The 14,304-nt window shown below is 34.9% G+C and overlaps 1 protein-coding gene across 3 annotated transcripts in view; it reads left to right on the plus strand.

Annotated features, from left to right (window-relative positions):
* The window catches only part of Edil3 (EGF like and discoidin domains 3), a 441,307-nt gene that overhangs the window by 121,657 nt on the left and 305,346 nt on the right, over positions 1-14,304 (plus strand). The gene's annotated exons all lie outside the window — the stretch shown is intronic.

Consider the following 14,304-nt stretch of genomic DNA (forward strand, 5'->3'; position numbering starts at 1 on the left):
TGAGTGTGCATCACATTTTAAGATTATGAAGAATATACAGTATTCCAACTGCAATCCTCATCAAAACCTTATCAAAATAGTCTTCTTTGCAAAAACTGATTAGTATCACTGATTACTTTCAAAATCACATCTTAATTTGTAAAAATGTCATTGCTATAGAACTTTGTATTATTCATAGTTTCCAAAGTGCTCCCAATCAGGAATATGGGTATATTTTTAGGGTTTTGAAGAAGCTGACCACAGTTCAGTGGCTAGCGCCATACCCCGAGGTACTTGGGCAGCACAGATTGGAGAAAGTGGCTTATTAAACTTTAAATAGAAAGGACCGAAAATTGGATAGGAGAGAGGTGGGGTAGATCTGGAAGGAATTGGTGGGTGAATTTGATCAAAATGAATTGTATAAAGTTCTCAAAGAATTTAAAAATATTTTTAAAACCACAGAGTGTAAACTTCTGTACAAAAGTTTTCTTTTGGTCAAAGCAGCACCATGACTAGGCATGAAAACAATGATTTCATAGCAGTACCAAAAAGTGTCCAAAACAGTCTATATTTGTAAAATACGAAATCCAATAATATTGAATAAATTTTTTTGTCATCATCATTGCTTGAAAACTGGGCACATTTGTGGTTTTTGGTTAACAACTTAGAAAAAAGAAAGTTATTTGCTTTTGTAGCCAGTGATGAGTTTGTGTTACCTATCATTGTATTTTGCTACATCTGACCTAGAAGCTAAGTTTAGTAAAAGCCCATGACTATTATCTGAATGGTAGAAAAATCACAAATTTACTACATTTGGACACCAATTATAGAATTTACTGTACTTTGTTTTTTAATATGCTCCTTATATTTTTATACTAGTCTAACATGATTATATGTGAAATTTTTGATTTATGCTATTGCTTAATTTGTCAGTTTAATTCATATCAGAGATAATTCTCTTTTAAGGCTTTTAAAGTCAGCAGTATTTTAGGGAGTTTGACGTTATTCCATAGAAACAAAACTTTGCAATCACTTTGACTTCATCTGCAGATATATACCATAACATTTTAGAGTTTAATATGAGCCATATATCCAGAAGTCTATAGTACCAAAGGAAATTAGAGCTGTAAGTAATTCTACCAAGAATATTGGAATCTAATTAAATTTTAGTATCATTATTTTAATTCCACCAATATGAAATTTATGTTTCCTTAGTAATATATAATGTTTTTGTAGGCAACTTAAAAAGCAAACTCTAAACCAGAGATAAATGTGATAAATATTTTAAAGTATGTCCTATTTTTAATTATTAATTTAACATCCAACATTTTGCCAGAAGAATGATTTAGGAAAGCAATCACAATGCATATTACAGTTCGCTGATGCTGAGGCATTGGATGCTTATGGAATTACATTTTATCCAGGTTTATTGCTATACTACTAAAACATTTACAATAATTAGATATTTGGTAGTTAAACTACAACATTTTAAACTATATTTGGTATAATGTAATATTTTTTATAAAATCATACCTGTCTGTGAAGTATATTTAGCAGTTCTCAAAAAAGGTTTATTTTTATTTCAGACAACAATGTAGCATAGCATAGATGTTATAACAATTCTAGTATCAAAATAATGAAAAAGTACCATAAAAACTTAAAATGCCTTTTGTGTGTTACTTTTGTGTGTTACAGTGCTGTTTTATAAAATAAGCTGTTTATGTGTGTGTGTGTATGTGTACATGCTATGCACACATGTGATAGAAGAGCATGTGATTGGAGGACAAAGGAAGACACTCATGTCCTCTTCCTCTGCTCTCCATATCATCTTCTTGAGTCAAGCTGGTGAGCCTGTGGCTTTTTAGGTAGACTTGTGGGCAGCAAGCCTTGGCAACCCTTCTGTCTCCCCCGTCCAGTAAATCTTTCAGTTACAGGCACATGAGAACTTCTGGTTCTGTATGTGGGTGCTTAGGATCCACACTCAGATTTTCATTCTTATACATCCAGCATTCTATTTGACTGAAAAATCTCTTCAGCTCTTTCAAATAGTTTGATTAAAAAAATTAGAATTTAGGGTAAAATGATAATTATCAGATTAGATACTTTCATAGGACAAGCACGTTATTTTTACTTTTTCAACTTGTTTCTCAAGCCTTTATTTTCTATCATACACTAATGTAATACTGAGTACTTATGGACTAAAATACTAGTTAGTAGTTAGTTTAGTATCTTTCCTACTTTAGAATTTACCCTATTTTTAAAATACAGAAAACAAATATTTGAACCATTAAACCCCATTCTCTTTCAAGTAAAAACTACCTGAGATATGTTCATAGTCACTGTTTCTCCACATGAGCTATAAACAGAGAAGAAACTATAAAAATGAGATTTTATATATAAAAAGAGCAAAACTAGAGAAATGGGAATTTTAAGATAATAATTTAAGAGACATAGAGCTATGAATATTATACATTTACTTACATATTAATATTATATGCACATTTGTTTTCTTATTCTTACTGAATAATATATATATTGTACAATTATTAAAAAGTTCAAATCTATTTTTATTCCACAAGAAAAGAAAATAGCCGGGCAGTGGTGGCGCACACGTTTAATCCCAGCACTTAGGAGGCAGAGGCAGGCGGATTTCTGAGTTCAAGGCCAGCCTGGTCTACAGAGTGAGTTCCAGGACAGCCAGGACTACACAGAGAAACCCTGTCTCGAAAAACCAAAAAAAAAAAAAAAAAAACTTACTCATAGGAGTGTACAAAAATTATGAAGAACCCATGAGGTTTCTACCATACAAAATGAACTATAGGCAATGGAAAAAATTATTAGCAAGACAGGGGTTCCCCCCACCAGGGAAGAACACATCAATTTGCTGTCCATTGCTAAATGATAAGCCTTGAAAACATACATATAGGTAGTGTTTCAGACAGAGAAGATTATATTTGGAAATATTTATGTAGATCCATGCATGCATATGCATAGAGTAACAATGAAAAGGAGGCTATGAACTTGAAGAAGCATGGGGGATGGTATCCATCAGGGTCAGGTGGGAGGACCTAAAAGGGCAAAATTTCAGAATTACATTTACCCCAGTGATTTTACAGTCTGCAATAGGTAATTTCCAACACATGTCTACGAAAATTCTGCCATGTTTTGATGTCAGACCTTAGTGCTTTGCCATGCCCCTACCATGAAGTTCTCTATGCTGCTCAATTCAAAGGATCTTCTCATCCGAGTTTGTGCTTTTACTTTTCACCAGTATAACCTTTAGTTCTACTGGAACTTGGAACGTGTCTCCACTTTTGCTATCAATCCTCATACCCCTTATATTTCTGACTGGGAGGTTAGCAAGAGTAACTTTCTCAGGTTTGCAAAATGTATTGCTTAGATAGCATGCTTTCTTTTGAACTTGCTGTAAATAATTCTCTTGCTCACTTGCTCACTCACGTTTGCTCTCTCATTCTCCTTGTCTCATACACTTAGATTCTTACATATATACCTGCTCACCCTCTTAAAGATACTAAAATACTCAAAAATAGCACTAGGAAAGTTTCTTTTGCAACAAAGCAAAACCTGTCACATCATATCTTGAATTTGAAGACAATATCTGTCAAATGAATCAGACTTTACATAGATGGGCCCTGGATGCTGGGCCCCACTTCTGGGAACTTGTGGACAGAAGTCTTTGTGGCTCTCCTCACATTTCTTCCCAGTCACTAAATGGCTTACATTTCTTAGAGAACAATGTGGAGCTGAGTGTTTACATATTTCATATTTAAAGAAAATTTCTAGTGATAGTGAATAATGTAGTTTATTAATGAAAATTTTAGTATCTCTTAAAATACCTATTTTAGGTATTACAACTTTGTGTTTTTTATTAGAATAGTTAAAATATTATTGATAGTAACAAATGTAAGCATGACCACATAATATATTGATAAAATCAAAAGGAATTTAAGAAATGATTGATTTTTTAAGAAAAACCATACTTTTTATGGCCAAGAGTGTAGTTTAGATCTACTTCAAGAAACATCAGCATCACAGCCACAGAAGTTGAATAATCAATTAATCAATCAATAACAAAGTCATAATTATCTCTCATTTATAGTCAGATACTTAATTCTTAATTAATAATGGAGATGAATATTAAATTCAGAGGAATTGCTGTCAAATTTCAGGGAAATGAGATAATGATAGATGATCATAATTACAGATAAATAGGTAATAAATAGGAACACTAGTGTGAATACATGAAGCTATAAAAGAGAGCCTGATACAAATAAATGTCAGAGAATTTATGCATTAATGAAAACTGTAACATTTACCAATAACTACAAAGTAATTCTGTCCTAGAAGATGAGAAGGAAAACTTACTTTAGACAAAAAATCCTATATGTTGAAATACAAGGGACAAGAAGTTACCAACAAGTCTCTGCTCCCTGCCATTTGATCTCTCCTACCTGGACTGCCTGGTTAGGCCTCAGTGGGAGAGGATGTGCCTAGAGCTGCTGGAATTAGACTTTCCAGAATAAGTTGGTACCCAAAGAGGCTTCCTTCCCTCTCTGAGAAGAGGAGGGGTCAATGTGGGGAGGGATTTGTTATGTTGGAACTGGGAGGAGAAAAGGAGGGGCGGCTGTGATAAGGACCTAAAGTGAATAAAAAATAAATTGTTGAAAAAAAGTCACAAATAAATGTGTATTTTCAACCAAAAACAAAAGAGATGATTGATACAGAGTGAAGATTATGTTGCTACAGTATGGGAACAAATACAGTAAATGTAGCAGGGGAGTAGGTTGACAGTGATATAGTTAATCTGGCAACAATGATGTTCTTAAGTGCATAAACCATAAGCAGAATGTTAAACACTTATGGGGGAAAAGCACTCAGAATTTAGAAGATATAGCAGACAATTTATACAGTGGATTCATTGTTTACTCAGGAAAAGGGTTAAAACAAAAGTACTCCTATTTTCATTTTCTTTATAAAAATATTTTTGTTCTATTTTGTTTCTATCATTGCAACATAAATGTGGGGGGATGTGTACATGTTTGAGTCCAGAAGAGGAAATAGTTTAAATCATCTGAGGCTGGAGGTACAGACGGTTATAAACTGCCCAGTGTGGGTGCTGTGAACTTAACTCTGGTCTTCTGGGAAAACAATAAATGTTCTTAATCAACAGAGTACCATTTCCCAAGATATTAGAAATTGTGTCTAAATAAAAATGCAGGTAAAAAATAAATTTAGCATTCAAGATACAAAAGAAAAGGAATAAGCTAGACATATTTGAAGATGCCAAGCATAGATTTTGGAGGTCATAATTGAGCATATGGTTATTAAAATGTGCACAGATGGGAGTATCTGTCCTTAAGAATTTGTAGATTTTTTTTCAATTACTAAAGCAAATATTCCTCAATATATTATTTATTACTCATTCATTCATCAAATATTTGAGTATCAACTATGTGCACAGAGCATATGGGTGCTAAAATATAGGCTTTGACTTCAAAGATCTAAGGGATTGATAAGGGATGTTGGAGAGACTGAGAAGTTAGCATTTAATATAAAACTTGAGTTCTGAGATAAGGACCAAGATAAATAGAAATGTAGATTGAGGTTGGTGGGTGACAGTAGAATTGGAACACAGAGAGGATTTTCTGATCAGATTCGTGACTTTAAGAATACAGAACAATACTTTTTTTTCTTTTTTTATTGGATATTTTATTTATTTACATTTCAGATGTTATTCCCTTTTCCCTATTTCTCCCCCCCAAAAAAAAACTCCCTCTTCCATCCCCCCTCTGCCTGCTTCTATAAGGGTGTGCCCCCACCCACCCACCCCCACCTCCCTGCCCTTGAATTTCCCCACACTAGGTCATCAAGCCTTCATGAGACCAAGGACCTCCTCTCCCACCTATGCCCTAGAAGGCCATCCTCCACTACATATACAACTGTGTCCCTCCCTATTTGCTCCCAGGCTAGTGGTTTAGACCATGGGAGCTCTGGTTGGTTGGTATTGTTGCTCTCTCCATGGGACCACAAACCCCTTCAGCTCCTTCAATCTTCTCTCTAACTCCTCCATTGGGAAGGTAATCACTGAACTGATCACAGAATAATAATTAAGATGGATAGTTGCTGTTTAAACAATCTATTAAGTATTTTAAAGATATATGTTTTAATATTGAGCATCAGTGTACCACCTTAAAACTATCACATTTGGAGACTGATAGTAATATGAGATCTAGCAATATTTTGAATAATAATTTCTTTTATATTATTATTATTAATTCATTTTTTCTTTTTTTTTAAGATTCCAGATTTTATTCCTCTCTCGGTCCACACTCTGACTGTTGCATATCCTATAACTACTCCCAGACCTCAGTCGCCAGGAGGATGTCCTCACCCCACCCCCCATCAGACCCCTAAAGTCCCTGGGACCTCCACTCTCTTTAGGATTATGTGCATTTTCTCTGATTAACACCAGACCTGGAAGTTCTCTGCTGTATAAACTTGGGGGCCTCATATCAGCTGGTGTATGCTGCCTGGTTGATGATCCAGTGTCTGAGAGATCTGGGGGTCCAGGTTAATTGAGACTGCAACCCTCTCCCTCAGTTGATGCCCCTTTTTTTCTGCAGGAGATGGGCTCTACAAGTTTCCTCTATCCACTGTAGGGCATTTCATCTAGGGTCCTTCCCTTTGAGTCCTGAGAGTCTCTCACTCCCAAGTCTCTGGTACATTCCTAAGGGTCCCCCCAATCTCCTACTTCCTGAGGTTGCCTGTTTCCATTCTTTCTGCTGGCCCTCAGGGCTTCAGTCCTTTTTTCCCCTGCCCAGTACCACATCATGTTCCCCTCTCCCTCTCTCCTGGTCCACTTTTCCTCCCAGGTCCCTCCCTCCCTCCCTCCCCTCTTATGATTGCTTTTTTTCTCCCACCCAAGAGGGACTGAGGCATCCTTACTTGGGTCTTTCAACTTTTTGAGTTGTGTGGACTGTGTCTTGGGTATACTGTACTATTTTTATTTTACTTTTTGGCTAATATCCACTTATTAGTGAGTACATACCATGTACGTCCTTTTGGGTCTGAGTTACCCCACTCAGGGTGATATTTTCTAGATCCATCCATTTACCTTCAAAACTCAGGATATTCTCAATCTTAATAGCTGAGTAATATTCTATTGTGTAAATGAACCACATTTCCTGTATTAAATTTCTCTTGTGAGACATCTGGGTTGTTTCTAGCTTCTGGCTATCATAAATAAGGCCGCTATGAACATAGTGGAACACGTGCCCCTGTGGCATGGTGGGGCATCTTTTGGGTATATTCCCAAAAATGGTATTGCTGGGTCTTCAAGTAGATCTATTTTCAGTTTTCTGAAGAAGCTCCAGATTGATTTCTGGAGTACCAGTTTGCAATCCCACCAGCATTGAAGGAGTGTTCCTCTTCTTCATATCCTTATCAACATGTGTTGTCACCTGAGGTTTTGATCTTAGCCATTTTGATCAGTGTAAGGTGGAATCTCATGGTCATTTTGATTTGCAATTCTCTGATCACTAAGGACTTCGAGCATTTGTTTAGGTGCTTCTCACCCATTCGAGATTCCTCTGTTGTGAATTCTCGTTTAGTTCTATACTGAATTTTTTTGATTGGGTTGTTTGGTTTTTTGGTAGTTAGCTTCTTGAGTTTTTTATATATTTTGAATATTAGCCCCCTATCGGATGTGGGTTTAGTGAAGATTTTTTCTCAATCTGTTGATTGCCAATTTGTCTTATTGACTATGTCCTTTGTCTTACAGAGGCTTTTCAGTTTCATGAGGTCCCATTTATCAATTGTTGATCTTAGAGCCTGAGCCATTGGAGTTCTGTTTAGGAAGATTCCCCTTGTGCCAATGAGTTCAAGGCTCTTTTCCACTTTTTCTTTTTTAAATATATTTTATTGTGATCAGTTCATAGGAATACAACATGACGTGCTCTGTCTCTTCATCTCAGCAGGCTTGTTGGCATTGAAACAGGCTTCTCATTTCTAACAATTAGGGAAAAAGACATGACAGGTTGATGTCACCTACTCTACTCTTTCCCAGTCAAACCTATTTTCAGTTTGTAATTGGTATTCTTTTTCTAACATATATTTAGATTCTATATAATTTCTGACCCTCCAATTTCATCATTTCTAATCTGTTTCTTTGTTTCATTATGAAACAAAATTAGCTCTTTATCCTTGAAACATGAAGATTGTTCTATAAATTAAAAAACATTCAAGCTGAGTATGCATTTGATGTCATGTGAATGGCCATATCCACACTGTTTGAACGTGACTGGTGCCAGAATATGGAAGAGTGTACAGTCAGACTGCCTGAAAGACTTCTGATTATGAATGAAGTACGAGAATGATAACAAACTTTAGGTAGACCAGCAGATTTTGAGACTATTTTTTGATTTCTAAAAAACTGGTTACCAAACGAAAATTTTATAAACTTTGTTTACCCCTTAATATTACTTCCTGGATCAAGAAAATTGAATCCATCTTACATTAAATTATCATAATGAAAGCTCACTATTCTTCATGGTCTAAAATAGTTTTACACAATGTTGATAAGTTTGCATGATGATTGTACAGATTTCTGAGTCATCTTGAGCTCAAGAGAATTATCTTTATGATTATATTTACTTGGTTTTCTAAAAACAATCATTTAGATACATACTTGTATAAACAAATAGGACTGTTCAGTTAGATAACATAAATGTATTTGTTAGTACATACTACAAAAGAGTAATTTTCTTTTACACGTTTAAGAATATCCAAAACATAGGAGGGGCAGTCTGGAGACCATTCCACCTGGGTAACCATCCCATGTACAGTCATCAAAGGTAGACACTGATGGGGATGGCAGGAAGTAAACACTGACAAGAGCCTGATATAGCTGTCTCCTTAGAGGTCTGCCAGAGTCTGACATATTCAGAGGCAGATGCTCATGGCTAACCACTCATCTGATCAAGGGTTTCCCAATGGAGAAGTTAGACAGAAGACTGAAGGAGCAGAAAGTGTTTGTGGCCCCATGAGGAGAGCAACAATACCAACCAACCAGAGCTCCCCATGGTCTAAACCACCAGCCTGGGAGCACATAGGGAGGGACCCATGACTCCATCTGTACATGTAGGGGAGGATGGCCTTGTTGGGCATAGGTGGGAGAGGAGATCCTCGGTCCCATGAAGACTGAACACCAAATGGGGGGGGGAATTCAAGGGTGGAAGGTGGGAGGTGGGAGGTGGGGTAGGTGGGGGCACATCCTCATAGAAGCATGAGTAGGGGGGATGAGATAGGAGGTTCCTGGATGGTGGGGGGAATGTGGGTAAGAGGATAAAATCTGAAATGTAAATATAATATCCAATGAAAATAAATAAATTTTAATAATGAATGTCCAAAACATACCTATGAACACTTTCTCACATACTTACTTTAAGTTTCTAATATGTTATTAGTCACATTGGTTATAACCTATATGTGTACAAATAGCAAGCTCTAGTAATTATGTATTTTCTGATAGAAAAAGCAAAGTAGACCATCAGTGTGCATTATTTTTATTGAGTACAATAAGCTTGTTGTTCTCCAGTTGAAAAAAAAAACCATTTATTGGCAAAGTTTTAATTAATACCAAAATGTAATATAAGCTATTTTATTTATCATTTAAAGGACTGCCTTTTGTTCTGATGTTGCTTTTATGTTAATTGAGGATGGATACTTTGTGTATAATCAAGACAATGGTATGTATATACCATTGAGCTCTATTCTACTTAGCAGATAATTGCATTGGGGGGGTTGATAATGTATAAGTATCATAGTTTTATGACTTAGCTGAGTGGATGTTACATTTTCATTTTAATTGACCAATGAGTTATTTATATGTTTGTATGGAGAAAAAAGAGGGTAGGCAGGAAAAATGAAGACATGCCCAAACCACAGCACACATACAGACATCAGAGGACAACTTTCAGAAATTGCTCCTTTTCTTTCAAGTTGTTTCTTGGGATCAAACCTAGGTTACCAGACTTTACTCATTGATACATCTTGATGTTCCTGAAAATATGTTTATGTCTATGACAACTTGTAGCTTCTTATTGCTCTTACCTTGTGTTAGCCAGAACAGTTCAATCCATGGTATCAGCTAGATTTCCAAGATGGTTCATCTGATCCCTTTTAGGTGGGTCATGCTATCTTCTATACCAATAATGGCCAAAGTCCAAAAGAGTAGTAATAAATAGCAAATCCAAATAATGAGTACTTTCTAAATATAGCCTGTGCCAGAGGCTACATTTGAGAACTTTAAGTTTATGAGCCATCATTTCATATTGCAAAAATGGGTACAAGTTATAAGAGAGGATTGGGACCTATTATCTTACTAAAAGAGTGTTATCATTGTTGAATCTTTTAAATTAGATTTCTTTAAGGTTTAGTCAGTACAAAACATTGATAAATATGTACATAATTTGTAGATAATGGCATATAAAGTCTAATAAAATTAGTCCATCAAATTTCTCTACTATTATTTCTAAATTTAAAATATTGAATTAAGTGTGTGTGTGTGTGTGTGTGTGTGTGTGCATGTATGTGTACTTACTGTGTGAGTTTGTGCCCAGTTAGGCAAGAAAAGAACTTCAAATCTCAAGTTATAGGTAGCTGTGCAAATGCAGAGTGGGCTCTGGGAAATAACTCGGGCCCTCTGCAATAGTAGAGAAGTACTCTTAACCACTGAGAAAAGGTTCAAACCATTGATTCTTATTTTTACAATGAAAGAATTTATACAAATAAAAATACGATAAAATTTTATCATGGTGAGTTTCAATTGAAAAGTAAAATCATTAGATATAGGTCTGCTTGTTGATAGTTGTATCTATTTTTAGTTTTTTATTTGCATAGTATATAAAAAACATGAATTGGTTAATAAAAGAAAAACAGACTGTTATGAAGCACAATGAAATAATATAAAAATATTATATCTGTTTTGTTTTACTTAAGCCCTTGATTATTATAATAGTGCATTAGTCACCTAAATAGGACAAAATAAGCCCAGGTTGATGTAGAGCCTGGAGTGTGAGAGCAAGACTATAAGAAAGGATTCAGTCTCTGATATTAGGAGAAGTATGTGAAGAAGGTGACATTTAATCAAAGGAATCTTAATGTTGTTCTAGAGTGCTGTGATTATGGAGAAGCTGAGGTCAACTAGGAAGGTCAGATAATGGCAGAAGAGACAAACACATTAACATCACCTGGGTGCCGAAGAAAGGCTACTGGTTGATGAGGGAGCATTGGTTTACTCCCCTTCAGCATATTATTAGTGATACAAAAGGTGGGATGAGGAAAAAGGGCCATGTAAATAATACATTGAATGTAAATACTTTTGACAGACAGGAATCAATTTATTGAAAACTGTTATGTCATTTCACCTGAACTTAGTTGACAATAGCTACATGTTGGTGGCGTGGTATTTGCTTTGGGAATTATGAAAGCAACACTTAAGAATTACTGAAATAAGAGTGAAGGCATCAATGATGTGTTGAGGAATTGGAGATAGATGGCATTATTTGTGGAAGTTTATTTAGCTGCATTGCCTGAAGCCAAAGAAAAACAAGGTGAAGTTCAAGGTAACTTTGTACTCTTAAAAACTGGATTGTCCAGTGTATTTCAAAGTATAAATGTGATGGAGATCTTAAGAATCAATAATCCTTAATGCACAGTACAATGTATAACTTTAAATGAGTCTGATAATGAAAGATAAATAAGACTGTATATATTCTAGAGCATTCAATCTTGTCCTTTAAGTAAAAAATAATTAATTAAGCTTAAGTAGACAACAATTTACATTATTAACTTGAGTTCAGTTACAGCTTATAAAATAAAATTGAAACAACTTAATTCCTCAGAAAACTGTAGAAGCATGATCAAAGTATCTATTCACCTACATGTTATTTTATGGAAAATATGGCAAATTTCAAATAAGAAACAATGCCTACTTTATTTAACATGTTGAGATAGTCACATGATATATTTACCTCATTAGATTTTCACAGAAAAATCAAGGCTCAAGTATTTCCTTTCCACCAACGAGAGTCATTGAGCACAACATTTATTAATGTTAACCATCTTCAGGAGAGTTGAAAACATTCGAAGACAGCATCTACACATTAATTCCCTTCTTTTCATCAGTGCCTGAAGTTCTAACATAATAGAGAAACCAGGTACATTGCACAAGAGCCTCTGTTTCAATGGTCATATATGAGAAGAATTTTTTGAAAGGTATTTGTCAGTGATATTTTATGTGATTTACCAACAACCTAGTGATGAGGGCATTTTTATTCATTACTAGTACCTTATGTTTTTACTGTCTAATACCACATGTATTGTGTGCATATGAAACATATTTACAGATCGTATCCTCTAAATCAAAATGTGATCTAAAAATCAATCTCAATATTAAGTGAGAATGTGAGTTTGAAGGATAACCAGACCAGGGTAATAGAGCTCTTATTCAATGGCAGAATGGTTATTACATTAGTTATTCCAGGCTTTCTCTACAATATAATGCATAAATGAGGATATATTGAAACAACCTGAAACAAAGTATATAGCATATAATTATGGCATTGTCATTCTGTGGCACTTAGATAACTAAAGGGAGCTGTTCTTCAAAGAAGTACATCTTGGTGTCGTTAAGAAGCAGAAGTCACCAAGGCTGAGTTCAAATATTGGCCCTCTGATTATAATGTAATTATATGTAAGTTCTACACCCATGGAATAAGACAGCCATGAATAAAAACTAGCTAAAATGTAAATGAACTAAGTATGCTCACATATTTTCTTCCTATAATTTCATAAAGGATAAACATGACAGGTGTTTACATTGCATTTTCAGTGTTAATGTGCGTCATCTAAAGGAATTGAAGTACAGGGAAATGTGTGTCTAAGTAATAAGCACATGTTGTCTCTTTCTGTAAGGGACTCAAGTACACACTTTTTCTTCCCTCAGAATTTCTAAAACTGACCACCCACAGATACATATGGATGACTGTACTTTCTAAGACCAATGTCCTACAGATACCTCCAGATAACTGTACTTTCAGAGACCATGTCTCACAGATTTCTATAGATAACTCTACTTTTTAAGACCAATATCCCACAGATTCCTATGGATGACTGTACTTTGCTTATGCTCTTTTAATCTACTTGTCTGTAAAAATGTGGACCAACACTTTAAACATGTTCAAAAAAATTATTGTATGCAAAGCTTTTAAAACAGTTTCTAAACGATAATAAGTGCCATCTAGGAGTCACGTAATATATAAAATTAAAGCTTATTCTAAGTTGAAAAGCTGTGGACAGAGATCAAACACCCACTTTTCTGAATATTTTCCACTATTTCAGTCAGTAATAACATTTCTGAAGCATGTGGCAAATTCTGACCTATTATTTTTAGATGAGAATTTTTCTGCTTGTACTTGAATATACAAACTGGGGGTAATTTAACTGTCAGATTTTGATGTTATTAAATTTTTTCTTTCAACATATAATTTGACAAATCACCTCATTTGCTATGAGAAAATAACCCTATGTTTTATTATTTGAAAATTATGAATAATGTAAGTAATGCTTGCATAATTAAGAATCAGACTCTCAGGAATACAGCTTTTCATGCTTAGAGCAAATAATTTACGAATTGATTTTTCTTTATAAGATTGCAGAATAGTACTTCTCTAAAAGTATAATAAATGCCAAGTCAGAATTTATGACAACATATTAATATTATGTTTTAGGTATAATAGATCAACAATACGCTCTGTATGGCTTTGCATAAATATTGAATAAAGGAAATAGGAACACTCCAAGCTTCTATTTAACAATGTATGTTCCCTATCCCTCGATGGCTTTTCCTGAACCCTGAAAGATAATCTTCCCATTTTTTAGTGATCTCCAGATAAGATCCCTCCCTTGAGAAACATAAAAACGAGAAAGGATGTGAGTAGCTACATCAATAGTCATTACACAGTGCAGAAATCAGTGATTGTATAAGTGGAAGATGTGCCAGTCATCTAGTGAATGGAAAACATGCCCATCCCTACACACCACACTCAGTGACAGGGCTGAGAATTGAGATGAACACAAACGGGAGTCTAGCTCATCAGATGCAGTTGTGCCATTAGAATGTTTTATGCAAAATATGGTGTATTTATAAACACATATGTAGGAGAAGTGATAACTTTCTAGAGAAAATTAAAGTGTTTTCTGCTCCAATTACAAGATTTTGTCAGGAAAAACAGGGACCAAACA

The sequence above is a fragment of the Arvicanthis niloticus genome, chromosome 29, assembly GCF_011762505.2.
Source record: "Arvicanthis niloticus isolate mArvNil1 chromosome 29, mArvNil1.pat.X, whole genome shotgun sequence".
In the NCBI taxonomy this organism is placed as follows: domain Eukaryota; kingdom Metazoa; phylum Chordata; class Mammalia; order Rodentia; family Muridae; genus Arvicanthis; species Arvicanthis niloticus.